The sequence below is a fragment of the Nicotiana attenuata genome, chromosome 2 (genome assembly GCF_001879085.1).
Source record: "Nicotiana attenuata strain UT chromosome 2, NIATTr2, whole genome shotgun sequence".
NCBI lineage: Eukaryota > Viridiplantae > Streptophyta > Magnoliopsida > Solanales > Solanaceae > Nicotiana > Nicotiana attenuata.
Window position 1 is genome coordinate 96205573 of NC_031990.1, and position 23475 is coordinate 96229047.

Here is a 23475-nt window from a genome sequence, read left to right on the forward strand (position 1 = left end):
AAATAGATAAACCTCAAATACTAGCGTACACTTATCAAGGATAATGGACATGGTAAATTGAGAAGATTTCATTGATTCAAATTAATAGACCAAATTGGTGGAATAATTCGTTAATCATAACTTCTCAAACTATGTAAAATATGATTTCACATGTATAAAGTATTCCAAAATTTTATTTTGTCGGATGTCCCCTAATAGACTATTCAGACTTTTCATTGATTCCAAATAAATAAATCACTTTGATAATAGTAGCTATTTTATTTTGATAATAATGATGATATGAATGGTGCTAAATGAGAGAAATGCAAATTCAAATTCTCCACCCAACTTGTTGAGACTGAACTGTATAGTAGTAGTAGTTGTTGTTATAATAGTAACTACTTATTAATCATAATATTTTTCTACACACTAGTCTCTCTATACGTGCAACGCACGTATATTTCATAATATTTTTTTACATAATATATATATATATATATATATATATATATATATATATATATATATACCAAAATTGTTAATGCGTACATAGTTGAAAACCATTTAATTGTTATAAATTAGAACTTAATATGTCACGACCCAAAATCCACTAAGGGTCGTGATGGCGCCGGATACCATTGTCAGGCAAGCCAACACTAAATAACTAGTAACTTCTCGTTTTAGATGTTTCAGAATTCACTTCTTTTATACATTTAAACAATAATGAATAAATTCCACTGAATAAATAATGATATCTTTAACAATTTCAAAATACTGAATAATCCCATAGACATCCCAGAATCCGGTGTCACAAGTGCATGAGCAATTACTAAGGAATCGAATAAAGTACAATAACTGTCTGGAATACAATTGGACAGAAAATAAATGTAATACGTTGAAAGAGACTATACTGGCTGCGGGTCGCCTCGAGAAATGCAGCTCACCTAGCCCCCGTATCATCCATACTGCTACGCCTAGTAGGCCAATAAAAATACATGTGCCTGTGGAACAAAAATGCACAGCAAGTGCAGCATGAGTACGAAAACAACGTGTACTCAGTAAGTATCCCGTCTAATCTCGAAGAAGTAGAGACGAGAGGTCGATTTTGACACTTACTAGTGGTCCAATAATGGTACGTCAATGATGTAATAAATCGAGGATTTTTATAAACATGATTGTAATTCAATAGAATGAAGCAAGCAAACAATTCTTTCTTTTGTAGGAAATTTCCAAATTCCTATTCAGCATTTATACATTTATTCTCAAACCGGGAAGAAACAATATCACTTCAATAAATTTCAAGGCAAGCAATACAAGCATGCGCAAATCATGCCGAGGTCGTACGGCTCGATCCAACAATATTTAACTGTGCACTGCCAGAGGGTCGAATGGCGCGAACAATAGATGCATCTATTTAATCTACCGAGGCGTTCGATCCGCTCCACAGTATATAAATACATTCAAACAGTCAATCAAGAGTTCATCAAGGAGCAATTATCCAAGAAAAAAACAAATTTCTCTTTTAAAAATCAAGGAAACGATGACTAGTCTTTTATATATTCATTTACACGTTCGATATGTTTTAAGCACTTTTAAATTGACAACGAGATATCAAATATTGCAAGTAAGCATGTTTTTGGGTCCTAGACTACCCGGACTTAAGCATAATAGTATCTACGCACGGACTCTCGTCACCTCGTATGTACGTAACCCCCACAGATAGAAGCACAAATCCAATTAATTCACCTATGGGGACAATTCCCTCTTACAAGATTAGAAAGGAGACTCACCTCGCTTCGAAGCTTATATCCCAATTCAAGAACACGCTCAAACCTCTAAATTGGAGCCGAACGATCCAAAACTACTCAAATGGGGTAAGGACTAGTCAATACATGCTCAAAAGCTCATATTCTAATTATTAAACCAATTTCCCAACCCTAAATGCAAGGTTCCTAAAATTCATCCCCGCGCCCACATGCCCGAATTCCGGAATTTTTTTTTGAAGAAAGTTGTTACCCATAACCTAAGGATCAAGAATATATGATTTTACCCCATTCCATAACAAATTTCGTGGTTAAATCTTGTTTTTATCAAACTCTAGGTTTTTCATCTAAGCCCTTGATTTTCTCTAATTTTCACATGTTAATCTACCCATAATCTATGTATTTAACTCATGTTGTGTAGAATTACTTACCTCAAAGTGCTAGGTGAGAACCCTCTTCCAAAAGCTCTAAAATCGCCCAAGAGATGAAAGGAAATGAGCTAAATGGTCTAAGTCTCAAAATTAATAGCTGTGCACAGGCCTCAGATGTCACATTTGCGACACCTGGTTCCCAAATGCGACGGTCGCAAATGCGACAAAACAATCACAAATGCGAACATGGGCCTCCCCTGCCAAGGTCGCAAATGCGACCAAAATATTGCAAATGCGAACCCTGGGCTTCTACTGCCTAAGTCGCAAATGCGACCAAGAACTCGCAAATGCGAACCTTGTCAGGCTCGCAAATGCGACTGCTAAGAACACCAGAAATTCTGGTGTGTTTTCAACTCCTCCCGCACGTCGGAAACTCAACCGAGGCCCCAAGGAGCCCGTCCAATCACACCATTCAGTAGCATAACATATCACGGACCTGTTCGAAGCCTCATCACGTCAAACAACGCTAAAACCATAAATCGCACTCCAATTCAAGATTAATAAACTTTAAAATTTCAAACTTTTACTTTTGATGCTTAAACCTATCAAATCACGTCCGATTGACCTCAAATTTTGCACACAAGTCATATTCGACATTACGGACCTACTCCAACTTTCGGAATCGGAATCTGACCCCGATATCAAAAATTCCTCTTCCGGTCAAACTCCTCAAAAACCTTCAAATTTCTATCTTTAGCCAAATGACCCACGGACCTCCGAATTCACTTCCGATCGCGCTCCCAACACCAGAATCACCATATGGAGCTATTCCCAGACTCGGAATCCCAAATGGACATCGATAACACTGAAATGCACTTCAACCCAAACTTATTATTTTCTTCCAAAAATGCTAACTTCCACAATAGGTGCCGAAATGTTCCCGAGTCTTCCAAAACCCAGTCCGGGCATACGCCCAAGTCCGAAATTATCATACGTACCTACTGAAACCTTCGAATCCTGATTCTGAGGTCATTTACTCAAAAATCCAATCTTAGTCAATTCCTTCAACTTAAAGCTTTCGAAATGAGAATTCTCTCTCCAAATCAACTCCGAACTTCCCGGAATTCAATTCCGACCACGCGTACAAGTCATAATACCTGAAGTGAAGCTACTCAGAGCTTCAAACCGCTGAACGATGTGCTAGAGCTCAAAACGACCGGTCGGGTCGTTACATTCTCTCCCACTTAAACATACATTCGTCCTCGAACGTGCTGAGAACTGCACCAGAGTTGTCCGAAATCACTGTTTAACACCTTGAGTACCTACCCGTGCTACCACAGCTCAGTTGAGCACATTAACTTGATCAAATCTGAAGATATTCTCTTTTATTCAAACAAATAAGCTTAGAACCCAATTCCAACATCCGGAATTCTTCGTCAGGCCTGCTTCCAATATATGAACACCGTATCAATCACTACACGAGGTACCAGAACATGACTGCATACCTTTGCTGAATTTTCACCATGCACCACATCATTCACATGACCATAATAAGATTCTCTGATCATAATAACCAATATTCCCCGAATCTAGTGCTCACAACGCACCTCATGATATATACAAGTCTCGTTCCAACTCTTACAATACTGCCACGAGGGAAGAGACATGTAGAAATTCATAACCAACTATCGGGTCAACAAATCATTGAGTCTATACTTCTGACAAGAACATTACCTCATTCTGAACCAAATAATGATCTTTGCTCTTTAATATCCTTTATACAATCCGATTGCACTGATCCTAGATCCAATAATCTTACCCATTCTAATCGTACCGAACTAGGCCAATAATCTTTTCTGGGTCCATAATAACCCCTCTTTCCCATAACACACAAGAACAACCACCATAACCGAAGTAGTCCTCAACAATCCACAACCCAATAAACCGAGTGCCCTCCAGGCATAAATTCTCAGTTTAACGATATTACCACAATCTTCATAATTGGTTCCATTCTTCTGTCACGACCCAAAACCCGACCCGTCGTGATGGCGCCTATCGTGAAACTAGGCCAGCCTCAACTCAACAATCCACCCGATAATAATAAGTTTGAAAAAATTTACGGAAGCTTTTAACAGTTAAAGAACCATTTGAAACATAAGAAATTCCAAGAATAAATACAATCCAGCCCAAAACCGGGGTGTCACTGAGTGCATGAGCATCTAAGGAAAAATACATAGTCTCATATAATGTCTAAGGGAACAACTGAAATACAACTGGAAAATAAGGGGGAGAGCCAAGGCCTGCGAACGCCGTGCAGGTACCTCAATAATCTTCTAAGTCAGAAGCCTCGATCAAACATCTGCCACTGGATCCAAAGTGCCTGAATCTGCACACGAGGTGCAGGGGGTAACGTGAGTACACCAACTCAGTAAGTAACAAGTTCAACCTTTAGACTGATAGGTAGTGACAAACTCAACCTCCTCAAGGATAACAGAAATAATGTACAGAAATGCAGGCATGCTTTCAGTTAAATAAACAGCTCGAACAGTAAAAGAGAGCAGGTATGAACAAGGTAAAGAAGTGTAACTCTGCTATATCTACATGTCAATGCACATGGTGTATGGAATGCACCATGCTGAGTGCCTCATGTGCCCACAACCTCAAATGCTCGTCCACTCAGTACTGTATATGGCTCATACGGCCCAAGGAAGATCCATCCCGAAATATATACATCTCTGATAGCAATCACTCAGTATTGAGGAAGGCCATTCCAGCCTACGGAGAAGATCCATCTCCAGATAATATCAATAACAAAGTCACAACCACTCGGTACTATATATGGCTCACAAGGCCCAGGGAAGATCCATCCCGGAATATATATACACATCACTGACAACAGTCATCCAGTACCGAGGAAGGCCATTCCAGCCTATGGAGAAGATCCATCTCCAAATATAAATACTTTGGACAAGATCCATGTCCAGGGAAGGTCCATCCCTCAATATCATCAACTGCGCTCACTAGGGGTGTAAAGTCTTCGGAGGGGCTTCTCTCTTTAGCCCAAGCGCTATAACAAAGCCAACCAAGGCATGTTCAATATCTCGCTGCGGCGTGCAGCCCGATCCCATACTGTCACTCAATATCAGGCTCTCGGCCTCACTCAGTCATCACTCTCCAGTCTCACACACATGGGCTCAAAATGTCATGATACTAGCCCGAACAATGATATGATGTGTCAAATAACAATAATCGAGACTAAGGCATGATATAATATGCATGGACAGGATTGAGTACAGAATATCAATGAAGCAAATGATATGACAACAAGAAACGACCTCTCGGGTCTCAACAGTATTAGAGTGAAGCCTTAACATGATAATTAGCATGATTTGCAGCTCATTAACTTAATCACATAATTACAACGCAGATATCAGCAAAAAAGAGTCACTAAGTGGTGCCATGGAATGATCCAGGCCACAATTTTCGTGGTGCACGCACACAAGCCCGTCACTTGGCATTTGCGTCGCCTCAATAGTAATCACAGAACACATAGTTCAGGGTTCGAACCCTCAGGACCAAGTTTGGAAGTGTTACTTACCTCAAGCCAAGCCAAACTCTAGCCCGCGACGCCCTTGCCTCTCGATTCGGCCTCCAAATGCCCCGAATCTAACCAAAATCAGAACCATAACATCAATATATGCTAAGGGAACAAAGCCCACGCGAAAATAATCAAATTACATCACAAATCGCGAAATTGACCAAACCCGACCCCCGGGCCCACGTCTCGGATCCCGATAAAATTTACAAAACTGGAATCCTTACACTCTCACGAGTTCATACATACCAAATATACGAAAATCCAACCACAAACGACCCCTCAAATCCCTAGATTAAGGCTTCCAATTTCCAAGCCCTAAATCCCCAATTTTGCTACAAATTTCCATAGATTTCAAGCTTAAACAGTTAAAAACCATCATAGAAACAAGTTTAGGGTCCAAAAATCTTACCTCCACGAAACCCTCTTGAATTCCCTTTTCAATTTGCTCTCCTAAACTCAAACCCGTATGAAAAATGGTGAAAACCACTCAAAAATCGCGAAAGGCTAAATTTATATTTTCTGCCCCAGCTAAACCGCTTCTGCGGTCGCAATCTCACACTTGCGAACCCGCACCTGCGGTCCTAGGTGCGCATCTGCAGAATTCACTTAACTGCTCAAGGACCGCACCTGCGATGAAAATCCCGCACCTGCGCTGACGCAGGTGCGCTCGAACCACCGCTTCTGCGGTTCCAATCTTCCTCAACCCTGGTGCATCTGCGACCCTTTTGCGCTTCTGCGGGCCCGCACCTGCGATCCCTAAGCCGCAGGTGCGGTTATGAAAGGAACTTCAACAGCTTCAGCTGCAATTTCCAACTCCAAACTTCCCGTCAACCACCCAAAATCATCCCGAGGCCTCCGGGACCTCAACCAAAATTACGGACAAGTCATATACCACTATCCAAACTTATACCAATCATCGGAACACCTAAAACAACGTCAAATCAACAAAATAACATCGGATTCAAGCGTAAGGTTTCCAAAAACTTCCGAATTGCGCTTTTGATCAAAAAGTCTATCAAACCTCGTCCGAATGACCTGAAATTTTGCACACACATCCCATATGACACAATGGACCTATTACAACTCCCGGAATTCCATTCCAACCCCGATATCAAAATATCCACTATCGATCGGAAAACGCCAAAATTCCAATTTCGCCAATTCAAGCCTAAATCTACCATAAACCTCCAAATTATATCCCGATCATGCTCCTAAGTCCCAAATCACATCACGAAGCTATCCGAACCATCAGAACTCGCATCCGAGACCTGTTTCACATAAGTCAACATCCGGTTAACTTTTCCAACTTAAGCTTACTCAAAAGAGACTAAGTGTCTCAAACCTTTCCAAAATCATTCCGAATTCGAACCGACCAACTCGATACCATATAACACAGATGAACAAAGCATAAAGAAGCAAAAAAGGGCGAAACGGAGCAGTAACTCATGAAACGACCGGCCGGGTCGTTACATCCTCCCCCACTTAAACATACGTTCGTCCTCGAACGTGCCCAGAGTTGTTCCGAAAACCATCAAATTGTTGTATAACCTTACCATGCACATACCCGGGGGTAATCCCACGTCACCCTATCTCATATAGGTCCGATAGCACAACGTAAGTGAAATTTCACAATCCAACCTAGCCCATAAACCTTAGAACCATATTTCCACTTTCGAAATTTATCTATAAGATCAGAATCTCACATCCGCACACCGAATAAATCTGAACATGCTGTAGCAAGCCATAACCACAACTCAAGATGGAAACCATAGGATATACCATACAACTCGAAGACTCCAAATCACAGCAACTGCTCAAAACAACCGAATATCGATAATAAACCTCTTATCAAATAAGTCCTCCTTCCAACACTTTTGTACTGCCAACGATGAATGAAACACGCAGAAAATCATAACCATTCCGCAGATCAACTGGTTGTGGAGCTTCCTCTCCTTCGGCAAGGGCCATAGTAAATTTCTAACCGAATCCCGATATTATCGTTCCAACATGCTGAAATTGAATCCGATAGTATCCATTCTAGATCCCAATGACCTCATCTCATCCAACACGACTACTCTAGTGACATGACACATCGATACAATCTAATCCACTACTCGTGCGACTCGCGCACCAATAAGCAATAGTCTGAATGTACTCAAATCATGGAAAGATGACTCAAATAAGAGAGCTGTACTGCAAGCTCACCAGTACCACCGCAATGCAATGCTGAGAACCCATAACACATCGTAGAACCAGAACACATGAATCTAACCCGAAGGGTCATACCTCCACATAACCTCGCTACAATGCGCGGCCTTATCCGAACACTAGTCCACATGAAACACCTCAAGTCACTATGCGCAAAATCAACAACCACGCGCAATCTGATGTCTAGTACTAAAAGTAAATCACCATAACCATGGTGAAGCAAATGACATAGAACCACACAAACCCGAAAGGACACAACCGATACGCCATCCACCGAGCAATACTCAATACTCTTCCCGCTCGAATTCCACTATGAGACCCCAATAGAACTACACCATATGTGCCTATAAACAACAAATCATAACGCCCCGCAACACGGAAAGGTAACTCATAGATTTTCCCAGAACACTAATAAGCTCAATAACAATCGAATCAACACATCCCTCGACAATAGCAACTCGGAGTCAACAAGGCCAACTCGATGCAGAACGCACGTCCATGTTGACCTACCAATGAACCCCTTATTAAGGAGTTCCTGAAGCTGCTCCATCAACTTCTTTAACTCCGCCGGTGCCATGCGATACGGCGCTCGGCCACCAAATCAATACCAAAATCAACAATCCTGTCCAGCGACATGCCCAGCAATAGGAAACACATCCGAAAAAAAATTCCTCACCGCCGGAACTAAATCAATGGTAGGAGTCTCTGCACTGATATCCCTCACGAAGACCAAATAAGAAAGACAACCCTTTCCACCAACCGCTGGGTCTTCAAAATAAAAATCACCCTACTGGGAACATAACCCGTCGAATATCGCCACTCAATTAGTGGCATCCCCGGCATAGCCAACGTTGCTGTCTTAGCGCAACAGTCCAGAATAACACGACACGGAGACAACCAGTCCATACCCAATATCACATAAAAATCGAAACTAAGCAACAAAGGATCCACTCGGGTCTCCAAACCTCCAATAGTCACCACACAAGACCAATATACACGATCTACAACCACGACATGACCTGTCTATGAGAACTCCCGGTCTCCAAATTCATACAGCACACGAATCACCATATCCGATCCCAACTCCACCGTCCGAATATACTACACGCCTCTAATACCCAATCATCCCACGAGGGGTACTCCTATAATCCTTCTGTGCTACCAAACGAACTTGAATATCAGCAGTCTATCAAACAAGAGAGTGCCGCAATACAAAGGAAGTACCCTTAACTCAAACACATTGCCCTTTCTGAAATGTTTACCCTCATCAAGCCGCACCAATTCGTAATATCATTTACCTAGTTATCTGAAACTGCCCGTGCTGCCTAAGAGTTTATGACCTTCATTTGATAACTGAACCATGACCTTTCACATGCAAATCTCAACCCTACACAACATACCGCATATATTATACCATCCTAGGATAAACATGAGAACGTCCTATCCATTCCGAGCCACACGCAACTAAGTACTCCACTAGTCAAGAACTTTCCATTTGATCCAATCTAGAAGAAAATTGCTATACATCACATGCTCCTCATGCTAGTAGAAAATATACATCTCTAACCGTGGTAGAAATCATCAAGGACTCTCCGAATTCCATTTGCACAAAACCTAACCATCAGGACTAAGTCCTTCTAACTCAACCAAGCTAGCAGGTCACCAAAACCCATGAGCATTGCCACGAACACCTGTAGAAACTCATTACCTCATAAACACCCAAAGAACTAATCATATCTCTTACCATGCTGAACCAACCTACTACCAAGTTGTCCTAATTCTCTGAGTTTCCTTCCGAATTACCCTCAAATTGATACATTTCCTAGCTAGTACACCACTATCCTTAACAAAAACTTACCCCGCGAACTTTATCATAAGAGCACACCGCCCTAAGGCTCATAAACCGTTGTATTCTCCTGAAGCACCCCAAAAGTACCACAACCGAGATGCCCGCTCTGAAGAGACCTTTTGTGAATCTAAAGCCATTACCTCTACCTTCCCGATACTGGTATGTAGAATTCATAATGATACAGAAATGTCACAAGTCCTGACATCCTCCCATATAAATCTCAGTTTCTAGCCAACACACACTTGAAGATTCCCAATTACTTCATGTAAATCTTGAATCCTTCAAAACCATTCTCGGGAGTCATCCACTCTGCTCAAATCTCAATTAGACTGACCAAACGGACCGAACGACCTGTGCCCCATTAGGACTCCAACACCCATGGAAGTAACCCACCTTAATGCAACCAAATAAATTCCTGCTCCATGCATATTACATCCTTCACCAATAACAACTCAAGTCATTCCATGATTCTTATACACCCATAAAGCATAACACAACCCCTATCCAAAATTTCCTTTACTCGAGTCATCCTCGATCTCAACCTTGTAAACCATAACTGATTCACCTGTATACCTCAAACGGGAACCAACATAGCATATAATCGTGCAATTAACCGATCAATAGCAGACTCCCCCACTTGGCTCAAAGCCATAGATCATAACACACAATAACTCACAATGCCTATACTCCAATACCGCCATAATACCATAGTGTGATTAAACTCAACCCTTTATAAGCTCGTGCAACAAAAACCATCTAGTACTTTAAGTCTTCTGCAATCTCGCATTCACCCTCGCAACAGTCAAGACAATTCCCATACGCGATCCAAACTCAAACTGCAACACGTATATTTCACTGGTAAAAGAGGTCTTCTAACAAACAACCTAAGGATGACACAAACTTCAGGGCACTTCGCAGGAGACAACCCACCTGCTTCGCCTCAAACTAACATCTCTTTATGCCCTTCCACCATCGTAAGCACCACGCAATCACTTAATCTTCCTGAGTCTGAACTCATATCACAACATGGAATCTACTTCATTCACCTAACTAAACAACATGAAAAAATCCTTCAACACATCCACAACTCGGGCTATACATTAAATCACGATGGATTCCAAGTACCGGATAGTTCTTTCTACCCTCAAGCGGACCCTACGCGTCACATTCAAATCATATGAGCCCATCTCGAAGTCACATCATACTCATCACGTAGCTACCAGTCATCACATCCACTGAAAGGGACACTATCGAACATATAAATCCAAAAGCACGTGCTCACACAATCAACACCTCAGTGCTCAAGCTACCAGCAGAGCCCGGCCTCAGGTCCTCCAGACTGGCCCAAAATCAACACACAGAAATCACATCTCATCCCCCGATCAAGAAATCATAAGCCGTCGATGCACAACTGACACCGAGCGCTCATGCGCGTATACGAACGCGTGGAAGGAATTCGAGAGTTAAAAATTTCAAGCTGAATCAAGGACGCACGATAAGAATTCAAGAATGTTAGATTTTTCCTAAAAAGGTTCCGCAGCCTCCCGAGGATAAGTATAGATGTCTCCGTGCCGATCCGCGAGACTCTACTAAACCCGCTTATGACTCGTGAGACCTATGTAACCTAGGCTCTGATACCAACTTGTCATGATCCAAAACTCGACCCGTCGTGATGGCGCCTATCGTGAAACTAGGCCAGCCTAAACTCAAAAATCCACCCGATAATAATAAGTTTGAAAACATTTACCGAATCTTTTAACAGTTAAAGAACTATTTGAAACATAAGAAATTCCAAGAATAAATACAATCCAGCCCAAAAATGGGGTGTCACTGAGTGCATGAGCGTCTAAGGAAAAATACATAGTCTCATATAATGTCTAAGGAAACAACTGAAATACAACTGGAAAGTATGGTGGAGAGCCAAGGCCAGCGAACGCCGTGCAGGTACCTCAATAATCTACTTAGTCAGAAGCCTCGATCAAACATCTGCCACTGGATCCAAAGTGCCTGAATCTGCACACGAGGTGCAGGGGGTAACGTGAGTACACCAACTCAGTAAGTAACAAGTTCAACCTTTAGACTGATAGGTAGTGACAAACTCAACCTCCTCAAGGATAATAGAAATAATGTACAGAAACGTAGGCATGCTTTCAATTAAATAAACAGCTCGAACAGTAAAACAGAGCAGGCATGAACAAGGTAAAGGAGTGTAACTCTGCTACATCTACATGTCAATGCACATGATGTATGGAATGCACTATGCTGAGTGCCTCATGTGCCCAGAACCTCAAATGCTCGTGCACTCAGTACTGTATATGGCTCATACGGCCCAGGGAAGATCCATCCCGCAATATATACATCTCTGATAGCAATCACTCAGTATTGAGGAAGGCCATTCCAGCCTACGGAGAAGATCCATCTCTAGATAACATCAATAACAAAGTCACAATCACTCGGTACGGTATATGGCTCACAAGGCCCAGGGAAGATCCATCCCGGAATATATGTACACATCACTGACAACAGTCATCCAGTACCGAGGAAGGCCGTTCCAGCCTATGGAGAAGATCCATCTCCAAATATAAATACTTCAGACAAGATCCATGTCCAGGGAAGATCCATCCCTCAATATCATCAATTGCGCTCACTGGGGTGTAAAGACTCCGGAGGGGCTTCTCTCTTTAGCCCAAGCGCTATAACAAAGCCAACCAAGGCATGTTCAATATCTCGCTACGGCGTGCAGCCCGATCCCATACTGTCACTCAATATCAGGCTCTCGGCCTCACTCAGTCATCACTCTCCAGTCTCACACACACGGGCTCAAAATGTCATGGTACTAGCCCGAACAATGATATGATGTGTCAAATAACAATAATCAAGACCGAGGCATGATAAAATATGCATGAACAGGATTGAGTACAGAATATCAATGAAGCAAATGATATGACAGCAAGAAACGACCTCTCGGGTCTCAACAGTATTGGCGTGAAGCCTTAACATGATAATTAGCATGATTTGCAGCTCATTAACTTAATCACATAATTACAACAAAGATATCAGCAAGAAAGAGTCACTAAGCGGTGCCATGGAATGATCCAGGCCGCAATTCTCACGGTGCACGCCTACAAGCCCGTCACTTGGCATTTGCATCACCTCAATAGTAATCACAAAACACATAGTTCAGGGTTTCGAACCCTCAGGACCAAGTTTGGAAGCGTTACTTACTTCAAGCCAAGCCAAACTCTAGCCCACGACGCCCTTGCCTTTCGATTCAGCCTCCAAATGCCCCAAATCTAACCAAAATCAGAACCATAACATCAATATATGCTAAGGGAACAAAGCCCACGCGAAAATAATCAAATTACATCACAAATCGCAAAATTGACCAAACCCGACCCCTAGGCCCATGTCTCGGATCCCGATAAAATTTACAAAACTGGAATCCTTACACTCTCACGAGTTCATACATTCCAAATATACCAAAATCCAACCACAAATGACCCCTCAAATCCCTAGATTAAGGCATCCAATTTCCAAGCCCTAAATCCCCAAATTTGCTACAAATTTCCATAGATTTCAAGCTTAAACAGTTAAAAACCATCATAGAAACAAGTTTAGGGTCCAAAAATCTTACCTCCACGAAACCCTCTTGAATTCCCTCTTCAATTTCCTCTCCCAAGCTCAAACCCGTATGAAAAATGGTGAAAACCACTCAAAAATCGTGTAAGGCTAAATTTATATTTTCTTCCCCAGCTAAACCGCTTATGCGGTCGAAATCTCGCACTTGCGGACCTGCACCTGCGGTCCCAGGTGTGCATCTGCGGAATTCACTTAACCGCTCAAGGACCGCACCTACGATCAAAATCCCGCACCTGCGCTGATGCAGGTGCGCTCGAACCACCGCATCTGCGGTTCCAATTTTCCTCAACCATGGTTGCATCTGCGACCCTCTTGCGCTTCTGCGGGCCTGCACCTGCGTTCCCCAAGCCGCAGGTGCAGTTATGACAGGAACTTCAGCAACTTTAGCTGCAAATTTTCAACTCCAAACTTCCCGTCAACCACCTGAAATCATCCCGAGGTCTCCGGGACTTCAACCAAAAGTACGAACAAGTCATATACCACTATCCATACTTATACCAATCTTCGAAACACCTAAAACCATGTCAAATCAACAAAATAACATTGGATTCAAGCCTAAGGTTTCCAAAAACTTCCGAAATCTGCTTTTGATCAAAACGTCTATCAAACCTCGTCCGAATGACTTGAAATTTTGCACACACATCCCATATGACACAACGGACCTACTGCAACTCCCGAAATTCCATTTCGAGCCCGATATCAAAATTTCCACTATCGATCGGAAAATGCCAAAATTCCAATCTCGCCAATTCACGCCTAAATCTACCACAGACCTCCAAATTATATCTCGATCACGCTCCTAAGTCCCAAATCACATCACGATGCTATCCGAACCATCGGAACTCACATCCGAGACCTGTTTCATATAAGTCAACATCCGGTTAATTTTTCCAACTTAAGCTTACTCAAAAGAGACTAAATGTCTCAAACCTTTCCAAAATCATTCTGAATTCGAACCGACCAACCCGATACCATATAACACAGATGAACAAAGCATAAAGAAGCAAAAAAGGGCGAAACAGAGCGGTAACTCATGAAACGACCGTTGGGGTCGTTACATCTTCAATCAATCAAGTGACTACATGCCACGATTATACAATCTTCCCATGGGGCACGCCCCCACGACCTTCCGTAATAGATTGCAAGTCTGCACATCCATACTATCGGCCGCACTAATGCAGAAAAGCAATCAAGAATCCATAACCAGGATACAAAGCCTCTTTCACAAAACACCAATCTCAGGTGACGCTGAAGACAATGCCAGCTTACCCTAATCGTTCAAATCCTTTTCATGCTCATCCGAGCTCGTGATATCCTTGTCAACACCAAACCGCAACCTTGATCCTCACTTTCAGATTTCATATCGCTCACTGTACCTAACAAGACAGCATACAATAACACAAAAATTTCATCACAACTCCTGAACCACTAACATGGTAAACACTTCCTCACATGGAAACTTTTTACTTAACTCATTCCAAGAGAACCATAGCACCACACGAGTGAATTCTCATAACCGTAGAACATTCAAATCCTCAAGTAGTGGCCTAAACCACCACAACCCTTCCGGGATCCGCCTACACATAACAGGCCGTAATACTTGAATACTTCCAAACAATATCAATTACGGCGACCGTCGAGCCCCGCACGCACCGCCATCACTATGCCAATTCAAACATGGCTAACCAGTCTATCTTCTTCTAATTCATCCTTAACTTGCCTTAGAGATAATAATAGCTCCATTCCTTACATCACCAACCTGAATCCGCACGAACCTTGGGTGACCCCCATTCCACGAGACCACCCTGTCTCCAAACCTATGAATCATTCATACACTCCGTGCACGCACATTCGCATCTTAAACTGATACACCCGTTCTGATAATTCCTTTACAAGTCCAAAGTCTTTTTCTCCCCTTCTTCTCCCAATGCTACACTGCAAGTCAAAACATCATAGAACATTCTGAGCCTCTTACCATAAGCTGCTACAACAGCTTGATTCTTAACCATATTGCGGGCTTAAACTCTTAGGCACCGCATTTTTGACCTTTGAATTCACTAGGACCATTATTGAGAGTCACCCACTCTGACATGGTCCCGAATATAATCAACTGCAAGGCTCCGCTAGCACGTGACCACCCTCTCAAAGAAATACCCGGCCGAATCACCTTCCTTGCAACTCACTTCTACGCGAAGCATAATTCCTGAGTCTTCCCAAAGCCTGAACATGAATCGATGATGCCAATTATAGAACACATTCTTCAATTCCTTTGCTCAAATTACTACTGATGTTCTCTTTCCTTAGTCATGGTGACCCATCAATACGCCGATAACTAGAAATCCCACAATTAGGCGACCAGGTAATCCAACCGTAGGCGGTGGGACTCTCCCACTTAGCTTGAAGCCACTATTGCACAACTTTGGAACCCATCAAGATTCTTTATCTCTTATTGACATGACCTTGCGCAATTAAACCGTCGGATTCCTCGAAATCCTTCCTTTAGCATTTCATGAACACTCTGAATCTCTAGCAACATTCACATATTAGACTTCTTATCGGATAGTTAATAGAATCCTTCGCCGAAGCTTTTCCAACCACGCGACCGCTGATCTGCTCATAGGAGACATCCCCGAATGTGGAGACTACGCGCCGACATCTTCCAACGTCGCTGCACGGGGTACAATTACTACGACATCGATAACCCATTCCTCGTGGACATTAACTAAATGTGCGACAATATCTTCCAATTCTAAGTTACGTTGTATCCTTCTTCATATCGAGCAGCTCCTTTCCGTCATATCAAATCTCCCGCCGTTATGCTAGCCAATATTTCAAATTAAGCTCGTAGACCCAATCATCGTCCACTAAAAATTCCCAAATCACTCCAAACTTTCCTCAAGGGTGTAGTTATCCTGTCACTGAATCGACGTGCTGCTCTGCCACTCTCCCACTTTGGCCAAACCCTCTTCTTTAAGCAACTATTCGACTTCCGCTTCTTACACTTGGCCTTCTAGAAATTTAACCACCGCCTGACACTTTCCACAGGTCCTTCGTCATCCTTCACCGCTCAGCTGATGCCTTAGATCAAAAATCTAACTTAGTAGCTCTTGAACCAATAGACCGCTACTAACTTTAAACTTCTCCGGAGATCATCTCTTCTCGAGCCATCGACATTATAAACATCGATTTCATCCTGAACCACCGCACCCCGCGATCTCTGACAGCCGCTTCTCCATTGCTATCTTACAATATCCTGCCCCAAAAGCGAATTGTAGAAGGTCTTAACACCGGCGAACTTAGTACATTCAACAAGGACAACGGCACTTCATCACAGATGAAAATTCCACCACACTCGCAAATACTAATCCTCGTTACTCCATCAACCCAAATCTGAACATTCTTAGCCCGATTGCCTTTCCCCCACCGGGAATAAAATACCGAATCTCCAAATCATGCACTGAGTAAACCTCTCTTCGAGTCATTCACTGCCCCGACACGTAGACTAGCATCCTACCATCACATCAATTCTGTGCGATAACCGTTCATAAGCACCATGGCGACTTGTGCCTAGCCTCAGAGCTCTCAGAAGTACGACTACTGAGCTGAAACAACAGAATATCCTTCCACAAGGCGACGACAATAGTCAAATCAACTACGCAGGGAGAAGCATCCTGTACCACCTTTGTGGTACGTTTAAAATTTCTCAATTCTCGATTTATAATAAGCGCTTCGCGTCGCATACGATCGATTGGGAAGGAAACAAAGGCATAAGCCTCAAAGGAATCAAATCGCACGATGAGGAAATCAAGAAGGGAAGTGCTCCTAACAGCCCTGTAGCCTCCCGAAGATAAGTACAGACGTCTTTGTACCGATCCACGAGACTCTACTAGACTTGCTCATGACTCGTGAGACCTAAGGGAACCTAGTGCTCTGATACCATGTTGTCATGAACCAAAATCCACTAAGGGTCGTGATGGCGCCGGACACCATTGTCAGGCAAGCCAACACTAAATAACTAGACTTCTCGTTTTAGATATTTCTGAATTCACTTCTTTTATACATTTAAACAATCAAGAATAAATTCCACTGAATAAATAATGATATCTTTAACAATTTCAAAATACTGAATAATCCCATAGACATCCCAGAACCCGGTGTCACAAGTGCATGAGCAATTACTAAGGAATCGAATAAAGTACAATAACTGTCCGGAATACAATTGGACATAAAATAAACGTAATACGCTGAAAGAGACTATACTGGTTGCGGGTCGCCTCGAGAAATGCAGCTCACCTAGCCCCCGTATCATCCATGCTGCTACGCCCAGTAGGCCACAAAAAATACATGTGCATGTGCAACAAAAATGCACAGCAAGTGTAGCATGAGTAGGAAAACAACGTTTACTCAGTAAGTATCCCGTCTAATCTCGAAGAAGTAGAGATGAGAGGTCGACTTCACACTTACTAGTGGTCCAATAATGGTACGTCAATGATGTAATAAATCGAGGATTTTTATAAACATGATTGTAATTCAATAGAATGAAGCAAGCAAACAATTCTTTCTTTTATAGGAAATTCTCAAATTCCTTTTCAGCATTTATACATTTATTCTCAAATCGGGAAGAAATAATATTAGTTCATTAAATTTCAAGGCAAAAAATACAAGCATGCGTAAATCATGCCAATATCGTACGGCCCGATCCAACAATATTTAACTGTGCACTGCCAGGGGGTCGAATGAATCGAACCATAGATGCATCTATTTAATTTACCGAGGCGTTCGGCCCGCTCCACAATATATAAATACATTCAAACAGTCAATCAAGAGTTCATCAAGGAGCAATTATCCAAGAAAAAGGCAAATTTCTCTTTTAAAAACCAAGGAAACGATGACTAGTCTTTTAGATATTCATTTACACATTCGATATGTTTTAAGCACTTTTAAATTGACAACGAGATATCAAATATTGCAAGTAAGCATGTTTTTCGGTCCTAGACTACCCGGACTTAAGCATAATAGTAGCTACGCACGGACTCTCGTCACCTCGTGCATACGTAGCCCCCACAGATAGAAGCACATATCCAATTAATTCACCTATGGGGACAATTCCTTCTTACAAGGTTAGAAAGGAGACTCACCTTGCTCCGAAGCCTATATCCCAATTCAAGAACGCGCTCAAACCTCCAAATTGGAGCCGAACGATCCAAAACTATTCAAATGGGGTAAGGACTAGCCAATACATGCTCCCTAAATGCAAGGTTCCTAAAATTCATCCCCGGGCCCACGTGCCCGGATTCTGAAATTTTTTGTGAAGAAAGTTGTTACCCATAACCTAAGGATCAAGAATATATGATTTTACCCCATTCCATAACAAATTTCGTGGTTAAATCTTGTTTTTTATCAAACTCTAGGTTTTTCATCTAAATCCTTGATTTTCCCTAATTTTCACATGTTAATCTACCCATAATCTATGTATGTAACTCATGTTGTGTAGAAATTACTTACCTCAAAGTGCTAGGTGAGAACCCTCTTCCAAAAGCTCCAAAAATCGCCCAAGAGATGAAAGGAAATGAGCTAAATGGTCTAAATCTCGAAATTAATAGATGTGCACAGGCCTCAGATGTCGCATTTGCGACACCTGGTTCACAAATGCGACGGTCGCAAATGCGACAAAACAATCGCAAATTCGAACATGGGCCTCCCCTTCCAAGGTCGCAAATGCGACCAAAATATCGCAAATGCGAACCCTGGGTTTCTACTGCCTAGGTCGCAAATGCGACTAAGAACTTGCAAATGCGAACCCTGTCAGGCTCGCAAATGTGACTGCCTTTATCGCAAATGCAATCCAAGCCCAGGCTAGGCTTCTTCGAAATTGCAAAGCTTTCATCGGAAATACGAGGATCGCATTTGCGAACATTTTCTCGCATTTGCGAGACCTGCAACTGGTGCCAAGAACACCAGAAATTCTGGTGTGTTTTCAACTCCTCCCGCAAGTCCGAAACTCACATGAGGCCCCCGAGACCCCGTCCAATCACACCACTCAGTCCCATAACATAACACGGAACTGCTCGAAGCCTCAAATTGGTTAAACAACGCTAAAACCATAAATCGCACTCCAATTCAAGATTAATGAACTTTAAAATTTCAAACTTTTACTTTCGATGCTTAAACCTATCAAATCACGTCTGATTGACCTCAAATTTTGTACACAAGTCATATTCGATATTACAGACCTACTGCAATTTTCAAAATCGGAATCCGACCCCGATATCGAAAAGTCCACTTCCAGTCAAACTCCTCAAAAACCTTCAAATTTCTATCTTTAGCCAAATGACTCCAAAATGACCAACGGACCTCCGAATTCACTTCCCATCGCGCTCCCAACACCAAAATCACCATACGGAGCTATTTCTAGACTCGAAGTCCCAAATGGACATCGACAATACTGAAATGCACTTCAACCCAAACTTATGAAATTCTTCCAAAAATGCTAACTTCCACAATAGGCGCCAAAACGTTCCCGGGTCTTCCAAAACCCAGTCCCGGCATACGCCCAAGTCCGAAATCATCATACGAACCTGCTGGAACCTTTGAATCTTGATTCCAAGGTCGTTTACTCAAAAATCCAATCTTAGTCAATTCCTTCAACTTAAAGCTTCCGAAATGAGAATTCTCTCTCCAAATCAACTCCGAACTTCCCGAAATTCAATTCCGACCACGTGTACAAGTCACAATACCTGAAGTCAAGCTACTCAGGGCTTCAAAATGCTGAACGATGCGCTAGAGCTCAAAACGCGGGTCGTTACATAATTTATATAGCAACGGCTAGCATTCTCATGTAACGTTAAGACATTTTATAAATAGAGTCAAAAGGCTTACTCTCCTGCCAAGTTTATCTCCATTCTTCTGGCCATTACGCAATCAATTAACCTTTAGTATACCTCCCTTAGCTAATGAAATTTTGTTGCTCCAATTGGAATTTGGTCAACTTTAATTTTTTTTATATCCTTCATCCATAGGCATATCACACAATTGCAACTTGGCTTAATTGTCTTTTCAAGGTTGATTACTCATTCTGAAATATTCAAGCCTTGCTTTTTCTATTTTAATATACATGTCATGCACAAAATCTTCAGCTTCATCATATATACAAAGCATTATTTATTATACATCAATAAGTTTTAAAGTTCAAATCTCGTCGGTGCATTTGAAAGATTGAATTGCAAATAGTTATTTTTATCTACTAAAAATTAGGTAATCAAGTAAGATAATGTACTATCCTCTATTATATTTCTTCGTTTTCATCAAGTTTTTGGAGCTTGATATCTTTCTCGATACTCAAATATATATAGATCAATCTTGTCTACAAGCAAGTAAAAAATAACAGAGTTATAAGTCATATATAACATTTGATTAAATATCCATATATGGAGTTCCGAAAGATTTTCTTATAAAACTTTTATGTACTTCATTAGAGTTGTCTTGTACCCTTGTTTCACATAAAGAAGCTTGGGATACATATTATAAAAAAGATAATTGGAGAAAAAAATAGTCAAATGTAAACGTCCATCGCCCATCTAGTCACATTAAACAATAATTGTTCGCCTAATTGTAACTTTTCAATATTTTTGATATATTCACCTGATATTCGCTTTATTTTGAATTGCACATGTACTAATTTAAAACATATTTTATGGTAAATTTCTATAATATGCTAATATTCTATGGTTTACATATTCCCCATATTCACAACATAAGAAATTATCAATACGAATTAGGATAATTTTGTGCCTTTTGCTATGTCTAATTTCATATTTTAAGATATTGAGAAACTAATAAATTCGTGGATTTTGGTTCTCCTCTCAAAAATAAAACTATATATTAGAAAATTTAGCGACTCAAAAATGACTTAAAATTTTCTAGCATCGCAAATTCTGCAAAGTTTAATATATTCCTCACTCATTCTTTGAAGTTTGTCGATTAAACTCGACTGCCTAGCAACAACAAACCTATGTTATTTCTATGTAGGATCACTATTAGTAGTACGACCTCTAATTGGTCCATTCTAAGAGGACGAATACGACGTCTTTGATCTTTCCGACATACTCTGAAACTCTGAATCTGATTCTGTAATTTTAATAATATGTAAAAATTATGGCTTCAATATACTAACAAGAAATTGCAACTAATAAACTGTAGATTCAAAATCAAATCAATCTATATTCCTCAATAATGCATGGTCATGACACAAAGTGAAGCAGTAGAATAAAGAAGTCACAATCATTCTTTAAAATAACTCAACGTAATAAAAATGAAATTACTAACCGAAAGTTCCTTTCGAAGTTTTGTCTAAAGACCCAAAATACTGATTTGGTGAGAAGAAGAACAACACAAGGAGGCGCGACAATACCTTGACAAGACCAAGCGATAAATTATAAAGCGTTGCCTATTGAAAGTTGTTTGTAGGGATTAGTTTTTGTTAAAAGGATTGTGGCTGTTAATGATCATATGTATCATTGGCTAATTGGGCATATAAAGGTCGTCATTAAGTTTCTTTTTTAAGTATGGTATCTTTTGGCGTTTCTAATGTTTAGGATATTTGTATGTTTTTTTTTAAATTCAAAAGAAGCCTTGGTAAAACTCACCATTCAATTTTTTTTGATAGCAACGAAGAGTTATGTTGGTTGATATATTAGTTTATTCTGCTTTTATGTATCTTCAACATTGAGTAGGAGGTAATTTTTATTTTCATGAAGGGCAAAATGGTCTAAAAATTTTGAAGGATATTTTTGTAATTTAACTTTTAACTTAAGGCCTTCCCACTTTTAATATAGTAATATAATATAATATAGGTATAGATAGATTATATACATGTGAATGTGATAAAAGTAAAGCCCATTTATCAAACCCGTTTAGTGTTATATTTATTTTTCGTTTCATCCTTTAACTAGACAAATAAAATTATATAATGTGTAGAAAAATATTACTAATTAATAAATAGTTATAAAAGTACCAAGCAGAAGTTTTACGTTTGACATGCAGACATTAAAACAAATATTGTTGAAAAGAAAATGATCTACAGCCAAACCGAAAGGTCAAACTTGACAGCCTAAATGAGATAGTATTTGATTAAGGAGTACATTCTTTCTCATAGAACTTTAAGTCAAAGTGTTACATTAAATAATGAAGAACATGCCAAACTTATAGAGTTTAGATAAGAGAAAGAAACACCACACTGCCTTCCGCCGCCGTCGGCTCTTAGCGGCCAAACTTATGTCATTTATTAATTTATTTTTATTTTGAATTTAAGTCCCACTTGTACACTTCTAATTCACAAGTAACTCGACTGATGGACCTAGGGAAAGGGACGGTGTGACTTGTTAAACTATATTGGTTGTACGTGTAAGAAAATTCAATATATATTGCTATTGTAGATTTTCTTGTATCTACAATCAATATAGTCTAACCTATTATAACATATAAATATCATTTTTATTAGATTATTAATTAGGGTTCATTATAAAAATTTACCTATAAGTACCTTATGGCTGACGTTGTGGAGGTCGAGTATTACAGTTGTAGGCTAGGAGGTAATTGAGTCTTGCATTACTTTGTACCTTTGTGAGCCTAGTCCGGTAGGGTTTTGTCTAAGAGAGTTAGGGGCAATGTCGTGTCTTACTATTTTCTTTTTCGACGTTGGATCCATTTACTAGCCACCGTTTTTGCTTTGCATTTTATGTTCCTATTTTTCCTATGATCTCCGTGATGAATCTAATATCCTCTCCTTTTGTCTTCTTTTTATTAACTTGAGCCGAGGGTCTTTCGGAAACAGTCTCTCTATCCCTTCGGGGTAGGGGTAAGGTCTGCGTACACACTACCCTTCCCAGACCCCACTTGTGAGATTTTACTGGGTTGTTGTTGTTGTTACCTTATGGCTGCAAGAAACCTTGGGAAGAGTTCAACTTTATTAATAAAGAAGCAAACGTGTACCTTGGCAAACGTACACTAAAAAATTAGATCTATCTATTGAGGAGGCTATATACATTAATCATAAACAAAAAGGTTTTA